Source organism: Octodon degus, unplaced genomic scaffold (genome assembly GCF_000260255.1).
Source record: "Octodon degus isolate 3935 unplaced genomic scaffold, OctDeg1.0 scaffold00217, whole genome shotgun sequence".
Classification (NCBI taxonomy): domain Eukaryota; kingdom Metazoa; phylum Chordata; class Mammalia; order Rodentia; family Octodontidae; genus Octodon; species Octodon degus.
Window position 1 is genome coordinate 1,442,733 of NW_004524793.1, and position 16,724 is coordinate 1,459,456.

General features: G+C 37.8%; 1 pseudogene; it reads right to left on the minus strand.

Moving 5' to 3' along the window:
- Positions 1–4,873, minus strand: part of LOC101573969 — an 83,558-nt pseudogene extending 78,685 nt beyond the window's left edge.
- Positions 4,874–16,724: the final 11,851 nt, after the last annotated feature.

Sequence of the window (16,724 nt, forward strand, 5' to 3'; positions counted from 1 at the left end):
TAATAGAAATGTATAATACAAGTAAAAGGAAAGCAGGAACTCAAGGACTAACTAATCAAGAGAGGGAAAGGAGAAGAGCTAGGAAACATGACACTCACAAGCCATACAGTTATATGTGGAAGATGGGCAAGGCAATGATCCTGAGAATCTCTAGAAGATTTTTGAATCTAGCAGTTAATTGGAAAGATTCTCACCTTCACTATCTATATATATTGATACCTGTAAACTAAGGAACTACACTGAAGATGGTAATCTGTAATAGTAGTTTCATGCTTGGAGTGCCTGTCATTCTGGTCTTCTGAATACAGGCTGCTTGGCATGACATGCCAGTTGCTTCTGTGCTGTCTCTTGGGTAGATGATTGTTCAAAAAGAAGGGGGTGGTGAATGAAGGCAAGAGACAAAAAAAAAGGAATGTTGTGGGACTGTCCTGCTTCAAGGTTGTATATAGTTAGATTTTTGGACTTATGTGTTAACATAAGAATTATATAATTCTTTATGCCTATTTTTAAAAATGTATTCTAATTTTGAAATGTTTTTTCATCATATTCTATAGGGACTTAAAATTCCACATATCAATACTTGATGAAAAATGCCTGTTCCATGTTATGCCTATGATGTTTGATATTCAGACAGATACTGAGCTTAAACTTAACAGCCTAGGTTGTATGGTAATAACAATAAGCTTGTCTTCTGGATGGTTAACAGCCTAAGTTTGCACACCAAAATTAGAAAAAGAGGAGGGCAGCAAGGAAAGCCAACATTTTGGCCCTAGCCTTTCGAGGTCAATTAAGACTCAGGACATATAAGAACTTGTACTGTAACATCATGTAACTCGGTAGTGTCCCAACTTTCTGATCAAGGAGATTATGGGGCCAAACAGGAAAGTGATTGATGATGTAGAGTGTGCCTAAGGAGAGGCACATGGACAGAAAATATTCTCTCTGGCTTTCACAGAAAGCACACTGGCCAAGCAATGGCTGTGACTCATCCACATTGCTGACACTGACAGAGGTTCTACAATCTGAGGTACAGGATCTCAGGATAAGTCCTGAGGGGATTTCACTGACCTTATCAGACCCAAAAGCTACAGCTCTTGCTGCATAGGTCCTGTTTTACCTTGGCCTTAACCACCCAGCAGAAAAGTATAAAAACAAAGTATAAGAAGTAAATCCATGCTGTTATGTTGAACTGAAAGGGACTCAGGTCAACAATTTCTGTCATTGCCAGTGAAGCAGAAGACCCAATACTATTATGGACTACTAGAATCTTTTAGAATATTTTGCTGAGTTAACACACCTGTAATATTCAAATAATGGAAGTTAACATAAAAAAGGGATACAGATGAATGTCAACTTTGTATCTGTGTATTCAAAGTGGGTAGGATAGATATATAGTTACATTCTCTTAATGAATAGAGGGATTTATTCTAATAGCATTTGTATAATAGGATAGCATGTCCGCATCTTGTATAGCAATTAACCACTAGAAAGAATATATGCAATGTGTTAATTATTGAATCTGTTCTATCAATTTGATTTGAAAAATATAAAATTAAAAAAAGAGATCTCCTTTCAATTTGATCTACCTCTTTCTTTTTTAAAAGTCAAAAGTTCTGTTTAAAATGCTAATATTCCTAAAATGTCTTTATTTTAAAACAAATTCTTTAATATACATTCCTTTCTACAAAGGCCTTAGAATTTAAGTATTGTAAGATTTTAAATTCCTAAAATAATTTTAAATTCCTATTTTTATTTATTTATTCATTTATTTGTTTATTGGCAGTATCAGGGATCAAAATTAGGACCTTGTGCTTGCCAGGCAGGCACTTATGCCACTAAGCTATCTCCCTGGCTAAATTCCTAATTTTAAATTTCTAAAATCCCATTTTTCTAGGCAAAAGGTTTTAAGAAGTACTTCCATAAGAGTCATAGAAACTTTGTTGTCTAGGTGACATGATTAACAAGACAAACCCTTAAGATCCTTATAAAATCTCTATAGTCTATCTGAGAGAATGTATCCTTAGTTTTTCTCAAGGTTGTATAAAGGGTCTTTCAACTGCACTCTTGAGCTGATCTTTACTTTCACTCTAAGGCTATTTTTCTGGAAGCACTATAGATTTGATATTAATTTACTATGAATACCTTATTGCTGGGATAAAATAATAATTTATGTTCCAGCTCAGCACATCCTGATTTTTATCTTTCTCCTAGGATAGAGGTTGACCAGCCAATGCCCACAGTTAAACTGTAGACTGTCGTGAGCATCTCTCAATAAAGTTTCATTGGAGCACCACCTAGTCACCTATCTGTTTATATACCATCTAAGCCTACTTTTGTACCACAAGTGTAGAGTTAAACCGTTTCTAGAGTCACCATATATCTTACAATTCCTAAAGTACTATTTGATCTGTTACAAAGAATGTTTACTGACCCCTACTCTGAGTTTTCCTTAAAATTTGAAGTTGACACTTTCAAGATTCTATCTAGAAACTTCCTTTGCCAAATACATAACTTCATTAGATATATTTTCTACCTTTCATATTATCATAAGTTGTAGCATTGAAACACAGGATCGTGTAATTGTAGGCTCTCCTTTCCATCTGATTTTTCTTTTCCATTATCATCCTCTTTATTATTGGCACTTTAGACAGGGCACGTTTAAGGATTCTAAATCTTACTAATACTGAAGAGGAAAATGTTTTCATGACACTTTCACCCCTTGCAGAAGCTCTTTTTAAACTTTCGCCAATCCTATCCCAATCTTCTAAATCCAAGATTCCAGTGCAGAAATCAAGGATGGAATTTAATAATTTCACACACCATTTATGTTCAGGTGCCAGTAATAACTTGAGTTCCCGCTTTTTAAAGCTGCTTATGCACCAACTGAACAAAATTCTCCTGCTCTCTGGATTGCTTTTGCCCCATTTTCCCTACTACAGAAAACTTCCACAGAGCCAAGTGCCTCACCTTCCACCTTCTATTTGGAGGTCCCCAAATTTATCCCTCAAAGTCCTTGTCTAGGATCCTCTTCTTTCCACTAGGGTGGATCTTCCCTCTGAGGCTTAATTGGAGTCCCTATTTGGGTGCCAAATATCAGAGACCTGGCCAAGATTCCCCATCTGCCTGTGTGAGGGGTTTGGCCAAAGAATAAAATGAGAAACAGACAAATTTAGCAATTCAGGAAGGAGGACTGGGAGGTCATTCCCTCAGGATGGGCAGAGACAAAGACACCTCAAGCCAGGCCCTATTTAGTGAGTGCACACAATGACAGGAGGGGTTGGCAGGAGATTCAAGGTGGTGGGAGACTCAGGGGTTGATGATTCAGCTGGCAGTGGATCATCCTGGGATGACCCAAAAGGGTGGAGATAATCCCATGCCAGGAAGGATCTTGCCCTGGAGTGTGTTTCAATCTTAATGGTTTTAGATTAGTTTTAGTGGGTGGGAGAGGATGGTCCATCCCTAAACAAATAATGGGAAATCTCAAAGGGGCAATAATGATAATCCCAAGCCTCCACTTATCCCTTAGGGAAGTATGCAAAATCAGCCATTGTGAATCTCTGGTCTCCAACAATGTCGCCCTTTTCTTAGCTCCAAAACACAATTGTCTTGCTGTCTTGTACCTCTCTTCACTGTTCTCCAAGGTGCAATCCTTTCTACCTTGGCCTGAGAATTGATCTGCTACAATGACAATATTTTAAAATCCTGAAATCCCATTTGTTTGGCCAAACAAGCTTGGGAAACATACCCTTAATATTATCAGGCACTCTGTGGTGGAGCTGAGATATTTGCTGATCCCTTCTCTAGATTCTCTTAATCAAGGTTCTTCTGGCTGCACCCCTGCATGCTTGGAAAGTAAACATCATGTTTTGAACTTTTGCTGTAGTGCCCCACTCATAGGTATCAAGTTCCCTTTGGTTATCTAGTGCTAAAAAATAAATGATACCAAGACTTGATCTAAAATAACACCTGGCTTATCTATCACGATTCTATAAGTTACCTGGCCTCAGCCTCTTTTACACACATCAGCTAAGGGGATAATCATCTGGGGCTCAACTGGACTTAAATACCTACAATGGAGGCACTGTTATCTTGGCATAGTACATTACTCCAAAATGTACCATCATAATATGGTAAGAATTTATTATCTCACAGTCATTTTTTTCCCATCAAAAAACCCCAAAGCAGCTTAATCAGGCAGTTCTCAGCAGGGCCTCTCCTGAGGAAAGCCAAACTGTGAATTGGCTTTGCATGTTAGTAGACAGGATTCAGCTCTTAGAGAGGGCTCTCCAAAGACTGTTTGAGGGTCCTTATGCCACAGCACCTGGCTTCCCCACAGTGAGTAATCTGAGAAAGAGACACCAAGACAAAGACCAAAAGGCATTTTGTAACAAAATCTTAGAAATGACATGGCTCCACTTGTGTGGCATTCAATCCTTTATACAAACCATCAAGGAAATAGAAAATATTCTTTTTTAAAAATTCCCTTTCATACACCTATCCTACCCAGCACCATAGGTTAGCAACATTGCGTGCTGTTGTGTTAGTTCATTATCCCCACCATCATATGATAAGAGCTATGACCACTGCTGCCACCCAGCATTGAGAGACAGTGTCATACTCCTTACCAAAATTTGAAATTCAGTTGCTCTGAATACATAGTGTTTTTTCACCCTGGGAAAGGGAAAAAGAGTAAGCTGACCTCTCATACCTTGAGGGCCTTCTGTAGGATGTGGGAGGGGAGCAGGGCACAGGCTTCATCAGGTCCCATGTTGCAGACCAGCTCCTGCAGTGACAAAGGTCCATGGCTATCAGCACTGAGTGCCTTGACTCCCTTCTCAAGGATCCCTCGCCTCTGCTTGGTGCTTCTCTGCATGCATGTTGAGTTCTAGAGGCAGTAAGTAGAAGAAAATGTTTTGAACATCTACAAGAGTAGACGGAATGGTTTTTCTATAATCAGTGAATTTCTTTTTGGTCCAGCAAGTTACAGCTACAGCAGTCACTTGACCTGTACATTTAACTCTGTGTGATACAAAAGTTAGGAAATCCACAGGTTTGGCAAACTATTCACCTTTCCACTCCTAGTGGAACATAATTTAGGACTGAATATAATGTTCTTACAGTGAACCCCTACACATTTATGTTAACAAAGCTAGAACAAGTAATTGCAGTATATACCTTTTCTTTATGATAAGCAGCCAATTTTGGGTGCAGATTTACACTGCAGCTTTCTGTTTAGGCAAATCATCATCTTCTGCTTTATTTTCTTTTTTCTTTTTTTTTAGACAGGGTTTCACTACATAGTTCAGGATGAGCTTAACCTCACTGCATAGCTCAGTCTGGCCTCAAACTAGCAATAACTCATGCCTTAGTCTCCCGTGTGTTGGGATGTCACCTGTGCAACTTCTCTTCAGAGAGAAATATACTTATACATGTGGCTTTGATTGAGGTCCACTGTAAACAACAGTGAATTTCTTTGACATTACAATGGGACAGCTTCCTAGATGCTGCTAGTAGAGTCCTTCCATCCATGAGATTCCATCCCGTAGTCCTCACTGCTACCCGAGTCCTGCCTGACATTATTGTGTGGCTCAGATGCTGTTACCACTGGTCACTCATCTTAGAGCCAGTCCTCTCATTCTCATGCCATCTGGAGTTCAACTGCCCTCTTTAATGACCTGCCTTTGAAGCAAGCACTCTAGTATACCTTGTTCACTTTTAGAAAATGGAAAATGGATAATTTAACTGTGCTGCTGGCAGTGACACCATTTTTCATGACCTTCTGAAAACCTAATGTATGGAGAGTCACCTGTCATCTTCAAAAGCAAACACAAAAAGCCAGCAGCGTGGCATTTTGACATTCAGTAGTAACATCCTAAGAAGGCTGCATTTTGGAACTCTGTTCAAAACATTCTTCCTATGGATTTGTATGCCCTGGACTGCTTCTATCATATAAAGCACTATGATATGCTTCCATAGATTTTTTTTGTAGTTGAAATTCCAGCTTTTAAAATTCTACCTGCTTGCTATCATTTTTATTCCCTTCATTAAGCTAAATATTTCATATCATCACACAACCAAGCTAGTGGTGATCTATATGCCCTAGTTACTCACTCCAGAGCTTTTCTACTCAGATGCTAAGCACATATATAGTGTGCGATCTTCAATGCTCATATAGTTTAATGCAGAACGTGGTGCCAATTCAGATGCAAGGTGTCTTATAAACAGTAATCTTCAATGAACTGGTCTTATTGCTGCCATCCTACAAGCCCTAAAACTGGGACTAAAGCTAATTGATAATTTCTCAACTTCTCACAGAAAGCATTCAAAACAAAAGCAGGATATCATAAAATTTTCTCTTTTTTCTTAAACAACAAAATCAAATTTTTAAGGAGTTTATAGGACACTTAACAAAATATGATTCAACCTATGGAAGGGTTTGTAGCATGACAAGAATATTTGAGCCGGGGAGGTAGCTCAGGAGAGTAAGCGCTTGCATGGCAAGTGCAAGAGCCTGATTTCAATCCCTGGTTCCACCAAAAAAAAAAAAAAAAGAAAAAGAAAAAAGAATATTTGAGGATTTTAAAAATAATTTTGTCTGTGAAATAAGAGTAGACTGAAATACATACAAAAATATATAAGAAGTTATGGTATACTAAAACTCTAAGTATACTTAGCCATCACCTAGGTGAAGAAATGGAACTTTACCTTTTAAGAGCCCTCTATTGGTCCTACCTCAGTACATTTCCTTTTCCACTATCTAGGAATATGATCGTGGATTCTGTGTTAATCATTTCCTATGTTTTCTGTAAATTTTTACAACCCACACATGCACAATGTACAGTTTCCATCACTTTCCATTTGATTTTATCAATTCTATTTTATCTACCCTGGCTTGTGGCTTGTACTCAAAAATTAGTCTGTGATTCATCTTTGCTGATGTACTTGGTTATGTTTCATTAATTTTTTTCTACTTTATAGACTGCTGCTATATGAACATAGTAGAACATAGTTTCTTCTTTAGTGGGCTATTAATGTTATAATTGTTTTCATTGCATATTACCACAATGTTCTTATCATCTACATTCTTCTACATGATTCTTGTTCATATAGCAACATAGTAAGCACCAACTAATGGAAATTGCTAAGTAACAAGAATGAGCATGTTCAACTCTACGATAAGGCCTCAGCAATGGGAATGGGCTAGCACAACCCATGAAATCTTGCTAGGCAATATATCAAGGTTTGCTGTTTCTTGTTGCTCATGATCTGGATATGGTTTGAATATGGTCCCCAAAAGTTCATGTGATGAAATTTAATCCCTACCATGAGGTATTAAGAGAATGAAACTTAATCTGACTGTGATGTTCAAAGGGAGAGTCTGTGAGAAGTAACAAAGATTAGATAAGGGAACAAGTGAAGTGCTCATGACTAGGAACGGGGACTTTATAAGAAGGAGACCCCAGAACACACAGAAGTATGCTCTCTGTGTCTGGCTATGTGATGTCTTCTACTGCAGAGGACTCTACTAGTAAGGCAATGACTAGATGGGTTCTCCTGACCTTGGGCCAAAGCTAGGAGCCAAAATAGACCTTTCTTTATCTATTAGCTAGTTTTTAGTATCGCACACTTAACAACAAGTGAGTCTAATACAATATATTATGGCTTCATCTTCAATGGTCATGTAGGGAGAGTCATTCACATCATCCTCCTTTAGCAATTCCACAAATCAGTACCAAAAAGGGGGACTATCCATCCAAAAATTCATCAGTTCTAACGGTCTCCCACTTGTAAATGACACAGGTCAAATAGCCACACTCAACTTCAAGGGGAACACATGTCCCAGTGGAAAAATAATAAACATCCATGAACAGTCCTAATTTCTAATAATGATGACTATAAACTGTTTCCAAAATTATATCTCTAATTTATGTACTCAACAGACAGGAAAAGAGATCCATTATTTCGTATCCCAGCAATTCTTTCACTATCAAATATTAAAATGTTTTTATCTTAAGACCAAGGTAAAGCTGGACCTATGCAACAAGAGTTGTAGCTTTTGGGTCTGATACATTTTAATAATGTCATTATTTTTTAACTTAATTTCCTGGTTGATAATTTGGGTATCTTTTCATTAATTATGTAGTAACTGTATTATGTAAAAAATATTGGAAACCTTCATTCTGTTTTAAATACAAGAGTAGTAAGTAGCAATTGTCCGAACATACTTATTTTATACAGATTGTAGGACTATGTAATAAACAGTACCATACTGATCAATCCAACAAATATGGAGGCTTGTACAGATTTGGTTTTAAGATAGTGAAAAAACATTGATTTCAAAATGTTAAAGTAAGGGGACCACGCATAATAATCCAGATGGTGGGCTGGTGATACAGTTGAGAGGTGCAAGGTTGTAAATTTGATTGCTGGTACAGAAAAAAATAAAGAATACCACAATGCAGATAGGTTTAATGTAAACTAAAGTCTGCATCATATCTGGCTCCCCCTGAGTAGCTGGCATCTATCTTTATCATAATGTAGGTACACCCCAGCCCTTCTGAATTCCTACAGATCAAGGATGGAATAAATAAGCCTTTACATAGAAGTTGTGATTCATTTAACAAATATTTATCAGATACTCCCTCACACAATGTTAAGAAATGAAATGATGACTTAGGTAGAAAAAGAGCTTATATTCTGGGTCATATAAGCTAACAGTGGAAATAAATTTAAATATGCAACATACTTTCTGGGGATATATGCTAAAACTACCTGAACCCTTTTTACTGGTCAGAAGAATGTCTATAGTGATTGTGCTTTCATAAAGTATTAGAGTTAAGCTGAATTCAACTATTCAGAGCCTTAAAAGAAATGAACAATAATATTTGCTAGACTTCTTACTCATATGTCATAATATTTTCAAGTTACCCTTGCAAATTCAGAACCACAAATTTGATCAAAAATATCTTAATAAAAATGATATATATCATAGATGAATTAGGTCCTGAAAGATGAAGTGCTTATCTAAAGCTGTGGATACTTAACAAGAGGATTGGGAATCCAAATTGCATAAACTTAAAAAAGTATTTTATGCTCCAAATAGAAATAATGAAAAGACTGAAGTACAGAGAAAGCATGGAAGAGACTAAGGCATAGACAGTAAAATATAAAATATGTAGATTGTAAATATAAACATCTTTGAGTGGATTTACTAGGATGCCTAACTAAATAACTTTACTCATAGTTTTTCAAGGACATTTGCTAAAATGTTGGTACTATTAAAAGTGCTAGCAAAGTGGTGTCCAAGGTTTGAACATAACTAGAAGGCATTCCGGATGGGCACCATCTGTGACCATCTAGCCAATTTCAAAGAGGCCATGGTGGTGGACAGAGCTCATGTCCTGTATCTCACTAGTAATTAAACTCAGAATCTGTCATTCATCTCTGCTTTGCAAATAAGCTGAGGATTCAGAGATTTCATATTGACAGAAAAAATAGGAATTTAGTGGACAGTTCAATAGAAAAAGGGTTGTAGAAACTGTAAAGATGAGAATTCTGCTTTTGGCTGTCAGAGGAGCTGACAGGATTCAGACAGGCTCCAGCAGGGAATGATGGCATTTTCTAGCACAACCACAAAGCTGCTTGAGAGACCAGGACTGGATAATAAAGTAGCTAGTGTAGAGTTGCTTGAATGCTGTATGTTCTAAAACAAATCAAATCATATTTCAAATAACCTCTCTCAAGACAGATAACTAATTATATTTGTAGTGTTTAAGGAAGGGAGATCTTTTCCTCTGTACAGATGACCAAGAATCTGGAGGATGTATGTTAAAGTATTTGTGCAGTAATTAGGGTATGGGTAGAGGCATGGGGCTGCTGTTCACTGCATGGCAGTTTTACCTTTACCATTTCTCTTCAGGTTCCATGATGCTGTTGTCGAGGTTAGGCTACTGCTCTGTGCTGAGCAAAGATTCTCCAAAAGGTTTGTTAATCCCACCATGAAGGCTATCCCGGGGGGCTTGCTTCCCTGCAAGCACCTGTCACACTGCCCTCTAGCTTCAGGACTGGGTGATTGCCCTAGCAGTATTGATTAGTAATTTCCATTTAGCGAGCTTCAAGTAACTCTGATGTTTTATGGTTCTCCCAGTCTCTTAGGTAGAATGATTTCACCCCTCTCAATTGTTAAAACCCACATCTCTCTCTCCCTTGGTTATGCCCCAATCTCTTCAAAACCTCTTGGAGGTTTTCATATAGTTACCTAGAAAGCTTGCTAGCATGTTGGGAACCTGAAACATGGACGTGAACATAGTATTCCCTTAGGGTTGAAATTTCACATTCAGAATACAAAGGCAGGGCTACAGTTAGCATTTGTATTTTAAGTGTCCCCTAAGCCATGTGTTGAAGGCTTGGTCACCAATGTGTGAAACTACTGGAAGGTGGTGGAACCATTAAGAGGCAGAAGGTACTGGATGAGGTTAGGTCTTTAGGAACATCACCTTGAAAAGAACATGGAAGCCTGGCCCTCTTCTCTCTTTCTTGCTTCCTGTGTGCCATGAGTCAAGCACTTCCCTCAGCTGTGTGGTCCCTGCCATGATGCGTTGCCTCTTACCACAGAGGCAAAAGCAGTGGAGCCAAGTGACCAGAGACTGTAACCTCAGAAACCATGGGCTACAACCATCCATGCCTCATTTAAATTGATTTTCGCAGGTATTTTGCCCCAATGATAAAAGGCTCACACAGCTATCTTCTGATAAGAAATATCTCATAGATAAAGTAGAATGTGTACTGAAGTTATGCAAAGCCTTTAAAAGTCCTGTAAATTTCTACCATACTTAGGTAAAGGAGCTTAGTTTCACTGAAGGCAGAATTAATTTTGCAAAAGGTTAGCAAAAACGATTTAGGAAGAAAAAAAACATGTAGGGGGAAGATTTTACAAGTCATCACTGTGGTAGAGGTAGGTTAGGTTAGAGTTGTTTTACCTAAAGATGCAGACTGTGGCATTATTAAACAAAGGAATGTGGAATATGTCTTTCATTTGTAAGATTGGTGTGAGGCAAACAAACAAACAAACACAAACATATGTTGGGAATGGGAGTTAGAAACAAACCTGGAAATGAAAGTGAAAATCTTATTACCAAAGTGTAGATGTCTCAGATCTATCTACATGCAACGATACTTGGGTAAGCATGTCATTTTAGCATATTTGAAGAAAAGAGATCCAAACATTGTTGTCCTATAAACATATACTAATTAGCTCATTTGTAGATAAATTCTAGTAGTTAAGGACCAGCCAAATAGCTCAGTGGATTAAAGTGCCTGCTTAGGCAGACACAGGAGCAGGGTGTTCCATCCCCAGGCCTGCCATGCCAGCCCTGCCCTGGGGCACACTAAAAGGAGATTGAGACTGGGAGTGGTGGAGCAGTTCTGTAATCCCAGCACCTGGGAGGCTGTAAGCAGGAGGACCACTACGAGTTCAATCTACGCAGTGAGACCCTGTCCTAAATAGAAAAAAAAAAAATTCTAGTAATTAGTATACAAGGAACAGGATAGGCTTTTTCTACACTTTCTGCTTTTTTACTTAGTTCCTAAGTAAATTCTGTTTTAAAAATCCCAATCACTTCTCAGATTAAGAAACGAAGTATTTTTAGGCTAAAGCCAAGACCTAAGGAAATTTCAGAGCTCAGGTGCTTAGCATTGTGGGAGTGTCATTAATTCTGGTGTAGCATTGTAAAATTAGCCAACCTATGGAAAAAAGTACTTGCAAATCGTATACTTAATAAGAGGAGAAAATGCAGAGTGGAATAGTTTGGAACCGAAAATATTTATCTCTATGTATCACAGATACTTCCCTCAGATGAGCTGGTAGGCTCTGGGAAGGCAGGATACATTGGTATAGAGAGACTATCTATCATGTTCCTAGTAAGTATGTGAGTGTCTGGTCAATTCTGGAGGCTTTGGATACACCACTGATATGGATATTTACAACTGTACTCAAGGTAAAAGAGAATCTTATCTCTTTCTCTTCTGTAGCATCTTTTTATCTTTCTGCTGCAGTACCAAAAAATATACTTTCCTAAATCATAAATAGAAAAAGAGTATGCAAATTTCAGGTCATTAAGAAGTTTAACTGCTTTACTCTTAATTTTGCTACTTTCTAGGACACAGGATATACATGGGCTTAGTGTGCTAGAACGACTGGGTTTCTGTACACACATAAATGGAGTTGGTACCGTGTCCCCTAGTATCGGTATAAACAAAAATTAACTCATAATGAACCAAATACTAAACAATGAGAGCTAAAGCAATGAAATTCTTGGCAACATAGGGGTAAATCTTCATGACATGGAGTGTGCTATGATCCTTTGACTTAGCATCCAAAACAGAACCAACAATAGAAAACAAGAAAACCAAATAAGCTGTACTTCATCAAAATATAAGAAGTTGGCATATCAAAAGATACTATTAAGAAAAAGTGCCAGGTAATGGGGCATATGGCTCTAATCCCAGCACCTGGAAGATAAAGGAAGGAGGACTGAGAGTTAGAGGCTGACTTTATCTCAACTTAGAAATAAAAAATAAATGGGTAGGAATGCAGCTCAGTATTACAGTGACCCTGGTTTCAATGCCCAGCATCACAGACCAAAAAGGAAAAAGGAAAAGAAGTTGAACAGGCATCTTACAGCTAAGAAAAAGTGCAATATACACAAATCATGTATCCAATAAGAAATATGTCTAGACTATATTAAAAAAAATCCACATTCAACAAAGAAAACCAAAGCCCAATTAAAAATGGGTCAAAACTAGCACTAGAGAATTTTTCAAAGAAGACAGGCAAACAGCCAAATCACACCTGAAAAAATATTGAACATCATCAGTAACTAAGAAAATACCGATCAAACCCTCACTCAAGTACCACTTCAGAGCCACTTGATATCTATACAAACAAAACGGGAAATTACAAGTGTTGGTAAAGATGTAGGAAAAACATGAAACTCTTGGACTTCACTGGTGGGAATATGAAGTGATTCAGCTACTATAGAAAACAGTTTGTCAGTTCTTCCAGAAACTAAACATAAAGCTACCATACAGCCTGGCAATATCCCTTTGCTGCATCCCCATAGCAAGTGAGAATAAAGATTCAATAAGAATTTAGCTCAGTGCCCCAAGCACAAGCACCTCCTTGCAAGTGAGTACAAGGTCCTGAGTTTGATTTCTGATGCCAAAAAAAAAAAGAAGAAGAAGAAAAAGAAACTTATATATTAATGTTCTATGTAATACTATTTGTTATGACAAAAACTTAGAAACAGCCAGTGTCCATCAAGGTATACAGAAGGATAAATAAAACATCGTGATTCATACAATAAAATGTTTGTTATTCAGTCATAAAGAAAAATGAAGCTCTGATTCATGTTACAATGTGGGTGACATTTTGGAAACATCATTATAACTGAAAGCAATAAAGGCATAAAATTGTGACTATTGCCTGATTCTGCTTATATGAAATATATAGAAGAAACAAATTTTTGGAGGCATCAGCTAGGAAAAAAGGTTGCCCTGATGCTGCACAAAGAAGGAATGGAAAGTTACTGCAGATGAGGTTTGTATTTGAGTTGATGAAAGAATCTGGGAACAGAGAGTACCAATGGCCTCGTGATGTGTGAAGGTAATAATGCCGCTGATTTGTACACTTATCATTGTTTAAATGGCAACATTTATGCCTCAGTTACTCTTCTGTTTGCTAAAAAAAGCAACATCCACAATTTAAAGGAGAAGAAACTTAATTGGGCTCACAAGTTAGACGTGTTAGTCCTGGCCTGGTCAGCTGGCTCCAGGAAGGAACATCATGGTGGAGGGGCTGGGTGAGGAGAGATGCTTACCTCGAGGTAGCTGCAAAGCAGAGAGCAATGGAGAGTCCACAAGGGAGATCCACCCTACAAATGAAGCTCACAGTGACCTGCCTCTTCCAACCAAGCACTTACCTTCCTGTTGTAGTTTGGATTTTGTAAGAGATACAATATAGAATACGTAATTTATAGAATTGTTTTATAATGGTCAGCCAAAGAGTAATATACAAAAAGTGCAGGAAATCTGTCCATAGACTGAAGACAAAGGGATCCAACTGAAGGACTGGATCCCACAATAATGTCCTGCATGCATCCAGTTGAAGACCTAGAGCTCATAACAATACCTCCCACGAGTCCAACTGGAAGCCTAGAGACCATGACAATGTCCCATAAAGTCCTGTTTCATGGAGCTGTGCTGGAAAGGCCCAAAGATCAGTGGTGGAAGCTAGAAAGTCTGTGCCAGCAGGGTGAAAGATCTGTGCTAGCAGGCTGAGGGATATGAACTGGGGCCAGGAAGCAATGGTCAAGGCAAGCACCAGAGATTCCCCTGAAAGTACCACAGCCGTCCTCAGCAACAGTTAGGTCCTAAGCTCCTCTAATGATGAAAAAAGCTGAGTTCCTATCAGGAAAGTGAGCATGACAAGCTTTCCCAGGAGACTAAGCTGTGCACCATCTTCTCCCCCACAGCCAGGAAATGATGCTCAAAGAGAATGCCAAGGCTCCCCCAAAGTGAGCCATAGCCATTCTTAGTGATGGGAAGGTTCCAAGCTCTTTCAGTGATGAGAGCAGTTCATTTCATCAGGAAAGCCAGCCCGATAAGCTCCTCCAAGAAAACAGCTCCCTACAGCTTCCTTCTTTTTCTCCAGTTCTGCCTCTTACGCTTCTGGCAACAAGCCTCAGGTGGCTCTCCAACACACAGTTCAGCTGGGTATCACAAGTTGACCACCAGTTGTCAATCTACCACTCTGCCTAACACAAATCAGTTATTATGCACCCACAATCCAAGTTCTTTCCCAAAGCCCTGCTTAAGGTTTGGGTGTACATCTAGATGTAAATTGTCACATTGTTTTATGCATATACTGCCATAATAAGAAAAAATTCCAGCTAAATTGTACCAAACACTTTAAATGTGACAAACCCACTCAGAACTTTTACATGATTGTAACTCATGTAAACCTTATAAAGCTTTGGTACAATTTTAGGATAAAGCTTACTATTATACCAAACAGCCCCCAACATTGCAATAGCTTACCCACGAACACTGAATAATACACAGTAATTTTTGTTCTCCTAGTAAGAATCACATTGCTCCATCTGAATGGAAGAGGTGCTTAGAGATAGTGTCTAACTGATATCCATTTCCTATTAATAATTCTGTGTTGTTGAAAGTACGCCTAAATTTTGAGGGGGCAGAGAGAGAGAGAGAAAGAGAGAGAGAGAGACAGAGAGAGAGAGATTTTTGATAGATATTTGTCATCTGTAGCAAAGGTAGTACTATTATTCCTATTTTACAAGTGAATAAATGGAGGCACAAAGGGGAAAGTAACTTACTCAAACTCACAGTAACAGTAAGAGTAAAGATAACTTTTATATCCAGGTAATCAAGTTCAAGTGTATATATTTAACAACTACATCCTACTGTCTTGCACTCTTAAAAAACTTTAGTAGAAAATAGTGCTGTATGTCACTCTCTCATCTTCATCCTCTGCCTAATTCATCTTTCTCCTTCAGATATGGTAAAAATGAAGAAATGAAATAATGTTCAGATAATTTCAGCCAATGTTTTACTAATACATGGCTAGAAAATATAGTATACTTTATGTCCAGTAATAATGTGTATTGTATCTATTTTTGACTATTCTACAATGGCTGACAAAGGAATATTATACACACACAGTGCTACTATTTAGTTTTAAATCTTGTCCAAGATGTTTTCTAAGAAAATGTATATTTCCCTTCACAAATTGTACAACTCATGTTAGACATATCCTTTATAAATGAGTTCTTATGTGTTAAATGCTTGTAACTGAAGCATAATCCACTTTTAGAAAATAGAGGATTCTGAGCAGAATATATTTATTGGGGGAAAGAAAGCTCCTGTCCAAGAGAGGAACAGAAGGGGGGCCTGAGCAGGTTGTCACCGGGAAGCTGTCTCTTCCAGGTTTTTATAGAGTAAAACCATGTGTTGGGACAGGTCTAAGGTGGTGGAGAAGACATGGGAACTCATTTAGGTGGGCATGAGGTGGGATAACCTATGGTCAATCAATGAGATTACAAGTACCATTGCTCAGGTAAAATTGATTCAATCTAGTACCAAATAGGAAAGTGAGTCACATAGAAAATAGAGGATTCTCACTGAAAGATTTGTAGTGATAGTGTTTGGACAGGATGTCATGTCTGCATCTTGTACTGTGAATAACTACTACGAAGACAATAATATGCAATATATTAATTATTGAAACTGTCCTACTAATCAGTTTTGAAACTGTCTCATTGCTATTTGTTTCTTGATAAAAATCAATGTTTTAAAAAGAAACAAAATAGAGGATTCTGGAAAGAAGTTGCAGAATTTTGAGGAGAATTTTTAAAAATTAAAATACAATTCATATAACATAAAATCTTCTGTTAAACATTCAAAGCACTTGATGTATTTACAGGGTTGAGTAACTATAGTATCACCTTTATGAGTTTTTAAAATATTTTTATTGTTAATTAATATATAACGCATACTTCGAGGATATGAGACATTTCAATACACATGTAATGATTAGATCAGCATAATTAATATACATATATACATAGTGATGTATATATATATCACTTCAGACACGTATCACGCAAGCCCCTATCTATCTATCTACCTACCTACCTACTTACCTA